Source organism: Sminthopsis crassicaudata, chromosome 4, assembly GCF_048593235.1.
Source record: "Sminthopsis crassicaudata isolate SCR6 chromosome 4, ASM4859323v1, whole genome shotgun sequence".
Lineage (NCBI taxonomy): Eukaryota > Metazoa > Chordata > Mammalia > Dasyuromorphia > Dasyuridae > Sminthopsis > Sminthopsis crassicaudata.
Window position 1 is genome coordinate 326927730 of NC_133620.1, and position 10250 is coordinate 326937979.

A 10250-nucleotide genomic window follows, 5' to 3' on the forward strand; every position below is an offset into this window, starting at 1 on the left:
TAGTTTAAAAAGGCCAAACATCCAGGGCCATCTCTAATCTTCATTATCTATATTTGGTCACTGGATCCAGATGGCTTTGGAGGGAAGAGTAAGGTGGTAACTTTGCCTAGCCCTCCCTTACATCAAGTTTAATTCACTTGCATGTCATGACATCACCTTCCTGATGTCATAGTCCTCTTGGAGAACAAAAGATAAACAACAGCAACAACAATATGTTTCAGAGACAGAATGAAGACCTGTCCATTATTTACTATGCCATTGTGACCTTACAGAGAGTCTAAAACATATATTTGTTTGTTGATAAGAATTCTATTTCTGGTTTGCTTTAATTTAAACTAATTATATAAAGTAACTACTAGTATATTGGTTCAATTTGCTTTTAAGTGTTTGGAATTTTTCTTATCAATTTAGCTAAAAGATAATAAATATAAAGGAGTTTCATACCTCCTAGTTTGGGTTCAGTTTTTGAGAACCAGGCAAAAGATTGTGAAAAAACTTCATCCATTATAAGGGTTACATATGTGTATGTAAATATGTTTTGTGTAAATAAGTATGGTTCAATATAAATTTTAGAATGATAGATCTGCAGAGGATCTGAGTTTCAATATTGACTCTGTGATGTGTGACCCCAGGCAAATCAAATTATTTCACTGGATTTTAGTTTCCTCGTCTTTGAGCTGGGAAAGTTGGACTAGATAATTACTAGATAATAAGAAAATTGGACTAGAAGTCAACCTTCTAGCTCTTAATTTATGATTCTTTGTTTCCTATTAAGTCAGTAGAATTGCAATAGATGACTTTTTTCATCTTCTTGTTTTCATTTGGAAATTCCTGAGCAAAACCCCATAGTCTGCTAAATTATACTAGCAACAAAAACAAACTGTGAAACTCAAACTCTTATGAAAAGAAAAATAATGTCTTCTGGAAACAATAAACTTATAATAAAAATAATTCTAATCATTTCTTTTTCAAAGTGGATTTTTCTTATCAAAAGAGTAAACCTGTTCTGGTCTTTACATTCTTTTAATTTGAGACTGAAAAACAGGCTCAATAAAAATATTTATCTCCATTTTCTGGGAAGAAAAAGTCTCTTTGAGAGCTCAGAGGAATACTCTTAAAGTCAGTAAATGAAAAAAAAAAGAGAAAAATAAGTAAATTAATGTTTGCAAATGTGTTGGCAATGACTGTAAGTGAAAAGTAGCTTCAGACTACATTTAGAAATTTCAAATATATTTCTCATAGCTAATTCTCTAACATATTTCATTGTATTCTCAATAGTCTCCACATCTCTGCCTTTATATGAATGATAGAAATTCCCATATTCTTCCAGATATTTTGGTCCATGTTATATCAAATATATAGATATTTCAGGGACATAAACCATTAGTACACATAGTTTCCACCCTTATTTCCCTGAAAAGATCTAGTTGAATGCCATTCTTGATTTTGCAACCATTTATGGCATATTCACTATACTGAGAGGAATTTATACATTACATAAAACAAAGAGTAGAAATATAAATTAACTTACACTCAGGAAAGCTGAAACAAGGAATCTAGAAGTATTATCAATTCATTGGTCTCTATGTCCAAGAGAATAGTTCAAATTGCTTCACAGTCCATTTTACATGAAGTTTTCAGTGTTTGCCTATTTTCGACAGTTCCTATTCAGATAAGTTTTGAAGAGGGTTAAGGTCAGTCAGCCAGCCTGCCAAAATAACATGAGTCACATGATTCTTTGTGTCCTGTTTTCTATTTCTTTCTCCTCTAGTCAGTGCAGGAAAACAACAGCGATAGATGATTGGCTGTGCAAGTTATTCTGGAAGGAATAATTGCATGAAAACAAATCCTACATTTACTCCTGTGGCTCTTTGCTTCCTGAAATAAAGGAGTAATTACCAAGTTCAAATGCTTCAAAAAAAAATAAAAAGAGAAAAAGTGCATCAAGAAGGATGACCACAATGCAATCTTTAAACAAGAGAAATGTAAACAATCCAAAGAGCAGATTGAAATTAGGAAAGAAAGGGAAGGCAGGAGGGTAATTAAAATGATAAGTAACCTCTAAAGTCAATACAGGTAGTGATCGATGTAAAGGAATTTCAACTGAGAATTTTAGCTTTATTTCAGGCAAATGATATAAATCATAATATTAACTAGCTGGCCTTTATTTTTTATACTTTATAAAGTGTTTTATTAACATTATCACATTTAATTCTCACAATTCTGGAAGACATGGAAAAAACCATGCTTTCAATTTGCAGATGGAGAAACAGATTCAGAAAGGTGAAACTTGCCCAAAGTCCAACAATTTGTAAATAAGGCAGACTTGATCTAAACAACACATGATTTTAGGGCTCATTCTGCTTCTCCACAGTTGCCTCCTCACAAAAAACTACTGCCATTATCACTAAACCACCACTACCACTACCACCACAACTACAATAACAGCTCAAACAACAACTAATCACACTGATTATTTTTAGTATTCTAAAGTAAATGCTTGTCTCATGATTGTAATTCAAGTTTTACTCTTCTTGAGATAATTGCTTTAATAGAGAGGTTAGGGAATTGTGAATTGATAATTTTCTTCCTTATTGCAAATTTGTGGAAAATAAAACTAGACTTAAAAGTAATTAGTAATTTTCAAAGGGGGAGGCATAGACAAGACATGGAGCAGAGCTCCAAATTTTTGCCTAACTTTCTCAATATGCCTTTTCAAATAACATTAAAAAGTGCATCAAACCAAGCTATAAATTAAGTAATCAACAAAATGTCACAGTGATATATTTTCTAATTCAGTAAAGTTTAGAAATACATAAGAGAGGATTGCAGGTGCTGGGGTGATGGCTGGCTGAGAGAGTGGCATGGAGGAATCGTTGCCAGCTATAAGCCTTGAGGTGAGGAGGGATTTGGCAAAAGCAGGAGCATTAGCACCCTGAATACTCAGTGCCTAGAGTCCTATGAGAAACCAACTCCTAGTTAGAAAGAGATTACAGATCTTTTTGTCAACCCTAGGTGTAGGACCAGTTATCAATTTACAATTCCATTAATGATTTCCTAGTTCTAGGTTACAGTTCTATATAGAGAGCTGCTCATCCAATTGTAGTGGAGTAGGCACCCTACCTACTTAAGAACCAGAGCACAGAGTAGAAGGATAGATCAACCCCCAGATCTATTTGAATGTATCAAAATCATACTGGTCTTCAGATCTAGCTGAGAAAGCAAGAGGTTATAAAAATCAGAAGACCCAGATTACATGCTGAGATGAGCATAGCTCCACTCTTTAAAAAAATTATTATAGCTTTTTAATTACAAGACATATGCATGGGTAATTTTTCAGCATAAACCCTTGCAAACCTTCTGTTCCAACTTTTCCCCTCCTTCATTCCATCCCCTCCCCTAAATGGCAGGTACATATGTTAATACATACATGTTACATATGTTAAAGTATATGCTAAATACAATATATGTATACATATCCATACAGTTATTTTGCTGCACAAGAAAAATTGGACTTAGAAATAAGGTAAAATTAACCTGAGAAGGTAATCAAAAATGCAAACAGACAAAAACATAGGGAGTGGAAATGCTACGTAATGGTGCACACTCATTTCCAGAGTTTTTGCGCTGGGTGTAGCTGGTTCTCTGCATTATTGAACAAATGGAATTGATTTGGTTAATCTCATTGCTGAAGAAAGCCATGTCCATCAGAATTGATCATCAAATAGTATTGTTGTTGAAGTATATAATGATCTCCTGGTCCTGCTCATTTCACTTAGCATCAGTTCATATACGTCTCTCCAGGCCTTTCTAAAGTCATCCTCCTGTTCATTTCTTACAGAAAAATAATATTCTATAACATTTATAATTCTACAACTTAATCAGCCATTCTCCAATTGATGGGCATCCATTCAATTTCCAGTTTTGAGCCACTACAAAAAGGGCTGCCACAACCATTTTTGCACATACAGATCTCTTTCCTTTCTTTAAGATCTCTTTGTGATATAAGCCCAGTAGTAACACTGGTGGATTAAAGGATATATACACAGTTTGATAACTTTTTGAGCATAGTTCCAAACTGCTCTCCAAAATGGCTGGATGCATTCACAATTCCACCAACCATAGTATATTAATGGCCCAGTTTTCCCACATCCCCTCCAACATTCAGCATTATCTTTCCCTGTCATCATCATAGCCAATCTGACAGATGTGTGGTGGTATCTTAGAATTGTCTTAATTTGCATTTCTCTGATTAATAATAATTTGCAGCATCTTTTCATATGGCTAGAAATAGTTTCCATTTCTTCATCTGAAAATTGTCCATTCATATCCTTTGACCATTTATCAATTGGAGAATGGCTTGATTTCTTATAGAGTCAATTTTCTATATTTTTTGGAAATGAGGCCCTTATCAGAACCTATGACTGTAAAAAATATTTTCCCAGTTTATTACTTCCCTTCTAATCTTGTCTGCATTAGTTTTGTGTGTACAAAAACTTTTTACTTAATATCAAAATTATCTATTTTGTGATCAATAATGATCTTTAATTCTTCTTTGGTCACAAATTTCTTCCTCCTCTACAAATCTGAGAAATAAACTATCCTTTGTTTTTCTAATTTGTTTATAGTATCATTCTTTTTGTCTAGATCATGAACCCACTTCAACCTTACCTTGATATTGGGTGTTAGATGTGTTCTTCTGCCATGCTAGTTTCCAATTTTCCCAGCAGTTTTTGTCAAATAGTGAATTCTTATCCCCAAAGCTGGGGCCTTTGGGTTTGTCAAATACAAGATTGCTATAGTCATTGACTCTTTTGTTCTATGAGCCTAATCTATTCCATTCATAAACTTCTCTATTTCTTAGCCAATACCAAATGGTTTTGATGACCGCTGCTTTATGTTTTTTTATTATAACTTTTTATTGACAGAACATATGCATGGGTAATTATTTACAATATTATCCCTTGCACTCACTTCTGTTCTGACTTCTTCCTTCCCTCCCTCTACCCCCTCCCCTAGATGGCAAGCAGTCTTATACATGTTATGATATATGTTATGATGTATCCTAGATATAATATATGTGTTCAAAACCTTACAGTTCTCTTGTTGCACAAGAAGAATTGGATTCAGAAGGTAAAAATAACTTGGGAAGAAAAACAAAAATGCAAGTAGTCCACATTCATTTCCCAGTGTTCCTTCTTTGGGTGTAGCTGATTCTGTCCATCAAAAACTGAATTAGATCTTCTCTTTGTCAAAGATATCCACTTCCATCAGAATACATCCTCTTACAGTACTGTTGTTGAAGTGTATAGTGATCTCCTGGTTCTGCTCATTTCACTCAGCATCAGTTCATGTAAATCTTTCCAAGCCTCTCTGTGCTTATTCTGCTGGTCATTTCTTACAGAATAATATATTCCATAACATTCACATACCACAATTAACCCAACCATTCTCCAATTGATGGGCATCCATTCATTTTCCAGTTTCTAGCCACTACAAAAAGAGCGGCCATAAACATTTTGGCACATACAGGTGCCTTTCCCTTCTTTAGTATCTCCTTGGGATATAAGCCTAGTAGTTACACTGCTGGAGCAAAGGGTAGGCACAGTTTGATAACTTTTTTGACTGCTGCTTTATAATGTAGTTTTAGATCTGATACAGCTAGGCCACCTTCATTTGGTTTTCTCTTTATTAATTCCTTTGAAATTCTTGACCTTTTGCAATTCCAGATGAATTTTGTTATTATTTTTTTTAGGTCAGTAAAATAGTTTTTTGGGAGTCTGGTATCACACTAAATAAATAAATTAGTTTAGGTAGCACTGTCATCTTTGTTATATTCACTCAACTTATCCAAGAATACTTAATATTTTTCCACTTGGTTAGAACCGACTTTTATTTGTGTGGAAAGTGTTTTGTAGTTTTGCTCATATAATTCCTGACTTTTCCTTGGCAGATAGATTCCCAAATATTTTATACTATTAGCAGTTACTTTAAATGGAATTTCTCTTTGTATCTCTGTTGGTTTTTGTTAGTGATGTGTAAGAATGCTGATGATTTATGTGGGTTTATTTTGTATATTGCAACTTTGCTAAAGTCGTAGATTATTTCTAATAACTTTTTAGTAGAATCTCTGGGGTTCTCTAAGAATACCATCCTATCATCTGCAAAGAGTGATAATTTGGCTTCCTTAATACCTACTCTAATTTCTTTAATCTCTTTCTCAACTCTTATTGCCAAAGCTAGCATTTCTAATACAATATTGAATAGTAATGGTGATAGTGGGCAACCTTGTTTCACTCCTGATCTTATTGGGAATAGTTGCAGTTTATCCCCATTACATATGATGCTTATTAATGGTTTTAAATAGATGTTACTGACTATTTTAAGGAAAAGTCCATTTATTCTATATTCTCAAGTTTGTTTTTTTATTAGGAATGTATGTTGGATTTTATCAAATGCTTTTTCTTTATTGAGATGATCATATGGATTTTGTTAATTTGGTTATTGATATAGTCAATTATGCTAATGGTTTTCCTAATATTGAACCTGCCCTGTATTCCTGGTATAAATCCTACTTGGTCATGGTGTATTATCTTGGGGATGATTTTCTGTAATCTTTTTGCTAATATTTTATTTAATATTTTTGCATCAATATTCATTAGGGAGATTGGTCTATAATTTTCTTTTTCTGTTTTTAGCCTACTGGTTTAGGTACCACATCTGTGTCATAAAAGGAATTTGGTAGGATTCCTTCATTCCATATTTGTTAGGTTCTTACTAAGTGCTAATGAGATAATGAGATATTAAGTTCTTACTAAGTGCTAAGTCGATACTTGACAATTCTCTAGTTCCGGCCATGACTGGGAGTTTTATTTGTGAATTTCTGGGGAAGAGCATGCATGCTTAGGAGGAGCAAGTTCATTGGTTGAAGTAATTTTTCCCAGAAGCCCTTGCATTATCTCATGCCCATTTTCTTGGAGGATAAAAGAAGGAAGTCACTACTCTGGACCAGAGTTGAAGACAACTGTCTGGAGACAACAGTTCTCTACAAGAAGAAGAATCTGTCTGAGAGATTTGAGTTGACACAGCAGATCTCCTCCCAGAGAGCGATTGGCAGCTTCTGGAGACAACAGCACATTACAAACTGGCGTCCACAATATGGGGCAAGGACTTTTGCTTATCCTGACAAGGACTTATTCTGAGCCCTTCAGAGGAGCTAGCCCAAACCTTCACATTTAAGGACTTATTCTGAGCCCTTCAGAGGAGCTAGACCGGACCATTGCAATTTGGTGCCCGAATAGGGACAGACACGATCCTGATTCCAGTGGGAAAGCCTCCAATCCAGATTTCAGTCTCTCTGACCCAGAACTGTGAGTAACAAAGAAACTTTGTTAAAGATTAAGTGAGTGTTCTAATAGAAAAATAAGGAACTTAACTTGTTAAGGGCTAAACTAGCAAGCTTTTATAGTGAAATGGGGCAAACACCTTCTGTTCAAGGAAAATGTTTAGACAGCATCATCAAGGTTATGAAAAGCCAAGGATTGATTATAATTTTGGAGGATATTACTCAACTTTTAAAAACTGTGAAGGTCATATGTCCTTGTTTTTCTCTGGAAGAAGAATTGGATCCAGATGAATGGGAATTAGTAGGAAAGCAATTAGGTGAACACTACAATTGCCCTTGTGACATTTTTGCCCTTTGGTTCCTGACCAAACTCAATTTCCAAAGATACACTTCATACCTACAATTTAATCCAAATGGCTTTAAAAAATGTTATTCTAAAGGAAGAGAAGAAGGAGCAAAATGGGGAAGTATCAACTAAACTGGGTGAAAAGGATGAATCAGACAACAATGAAGTTAAGTACAATTCTGAGCAACAGGAGCATTTCCCATCTCTTCCCTCAATTAACCCTTCAGGGGTGGAGCAAGAAGGAGGAGGGGAAGAGGCAGAAACACAAACAGAATTGCCTGTGAAGCAGCCTAAGCCTATGACAAGATTAGAAAAAGCATTAATTAAAGCTAAGGGAGAAGGACAGGATATAAGTGATTTTATACATGCATATCCTGTGATTGAAGATATTGACTCTGTAGGTCATAAAAGGAGAAGATATGCACCTTTAGATTTGAATAAAATTAAAGATTTGAAAAAAGGTTGTACCCTTTATGGGGCTACATCAGCTTATGTTAAAATATTACTAGATGGTTTGTCTTATGAAGTCCTAACCCGAATGATTGGAAATCCATAACTAGGACATGCCTAGAACCTGGAGAAAATTTGTTATGGCTTGCGGAGTTTCATGAATTATGTAAAATCCAAGTCAGATGCAATTTGGAAATAGGAGTTAACACACAATTCACTTTTGAGCACTTAGCTGGTGAAGGTCGGTATGGAGAGAATTCAGAACAGATTAATTATACCATGACAATATATGAGCAAATTGTTAAGGCTGCAATAAAATCTTGGGGTGTTTTCCCTGGACAGAAAGATCGGGGAGAGGTTTTCACTAAAATAGAGCAAGGTCCCAATGAATCTTTTGCAGATTTTGTGGGACGTTTGCAAACTGCTGTCAAAAGAACTACTGGAGAAAATGCAGCTAAAGAAATAATGACCAAACATCTGGCTAAGGAAAATGCCAATGAGATTTGCAAAAGAGTTATATGGGGATTAGACAAAGATGCTCCTTTAGAGGAGATCATAAGATGCTGTGCTACAGTGGGAACAAATGCTTTTTACACCTGGACTATGATGAATGTGGAAAGACAGGGTCCCTCCTGGCAAGGGACTTCTAAAGAAACTCGGCGATGTTTTCAATGTGGAAAAATTGGACATCCACATTGTGTTTCTAGGTCATGACCACCCTATGTTCTAAATCAAAAGAAAGGGGGAGACGTTAGGTTCTTACTAAGTGCTAATGAGATAGTGAAATATTAGGTTCTTACTAAGTGCTAAGTCGGTACTTGACAATTCTCTAGTTCCGGCCATGACTGGGAGTTTTACTTGTGAATTTCTGGGGAAGAACTTGCATGCTTAGGAGGAGCAAGTTCATTGGTTGAAGTAATTTTTCCCAGAAGCCCTTGCATTATCCCACGCCTATTCTCTGGGAGGATAAAAGAGGGAAGTCTGGACCAGAGTTGACAGCAACTGTCTGGAGACAACGGTTCTCTACAGGAAGAAGAATCTGTATGAGAGATTTGAGTTGACACAGCAGATCTCCTCCCAGAGAGTGATTGACAGCTTCTGGAGACAACAGCATGTTACACATATTTTTTCAAATAGCTTATATAACATTGGAGTTAATTGTTCTCTAAATATTTGGTAGAATTTACATGTAAATCCATCTGGTCCTGGGGATTTTTTCTTAGAGAGTTAATTAATAGCTTGTTCTATTTCTTTTTCTAAAATGGGACTATTTAAGCAATTTACTTCCTTCTCTGTTAATCTGGGCAGTCTATATTTTTGAAGGTAGTCATCCATTTCACTTATGTTATCAAATTTATTGGCATAAAGTTGGGCAAAATAACTCCTAAGTATTTCTCTAATTTCCTCTTCATTGGTGGAAAGTTCTCCCTTTTCATTTTTAAGACTAACAATTTGATTTTCCTCTTTTGTTTTTCTAATCAAATTTACCAAAGGTTTTTCTATTTTGTTGGTTTTTTCATAAATCCAACTCTTAGTTGTATTTATTAACTCAATAGTTTTTTTTTACTTTCAATTTTATTAATTTGGCCTTTTAATTTTAGAATTTCAAGTTTAGTATTTGATTAAGGGTTTTTAATTTGCCCTTTTTCTAGTTTTTTTTTTTTTTTTTTATAATATTATCCCTTGTATTCATTTTTCCAAATTATCCCCCCCCCTCCCTCTACTCCCTCCCCCCGGTGACAGGCAATCCCATACATTTTACTTGTGTTACAATATAACCTAGATACAATACATGTGTGTAAATACCATTTTCTTGTTGCACAATAAGCATTAGATTCTGAAGGTACATGTAACCTGGGCAGACAGATATTAGTGCTAACAATTTACATTCATTTCCCAGTGTTCCTTCTCTGGGTGTAGCTACCTCTGTCCATCATTGATCAACTGGAAGTGAGTTGGCTCTTCTTTATGTTGAAGATATCCACTTCCATCAGAATACATCCTCATACAGGATTGTTGTTGAAGTGTACAGTGATCTTCTGGTTCTGCTCATTTCACTCAGCATCAGTTGATGTAAGTCTCTCCAAGCCTCTCTGTATTCCTCCTGCT

General features: G+C 35.0%; 1 protein-coding gene across 1 annotated transcript in view; it reads right to left on the reverse strand.

Annotated features, from left to right (window-relative positions):
* LOC141538798 (ABC-type organic anion transporter ABCA8-like) overlaps positions 1 to 1665 on the reverse strand; it is a 104682-nt gene extending 103017 nt beyond the window's left edge. Inside the window, 1 exon segment of the mRNA XM_074260614.1 lies at positions 1532 to 1665. The gene's annotated coding sequence lies outside the window, so the exon portion shown is untranslated.
* Between the last annotated feature and the right edge of the window lie 8585 nt (positions 1666 to 10250).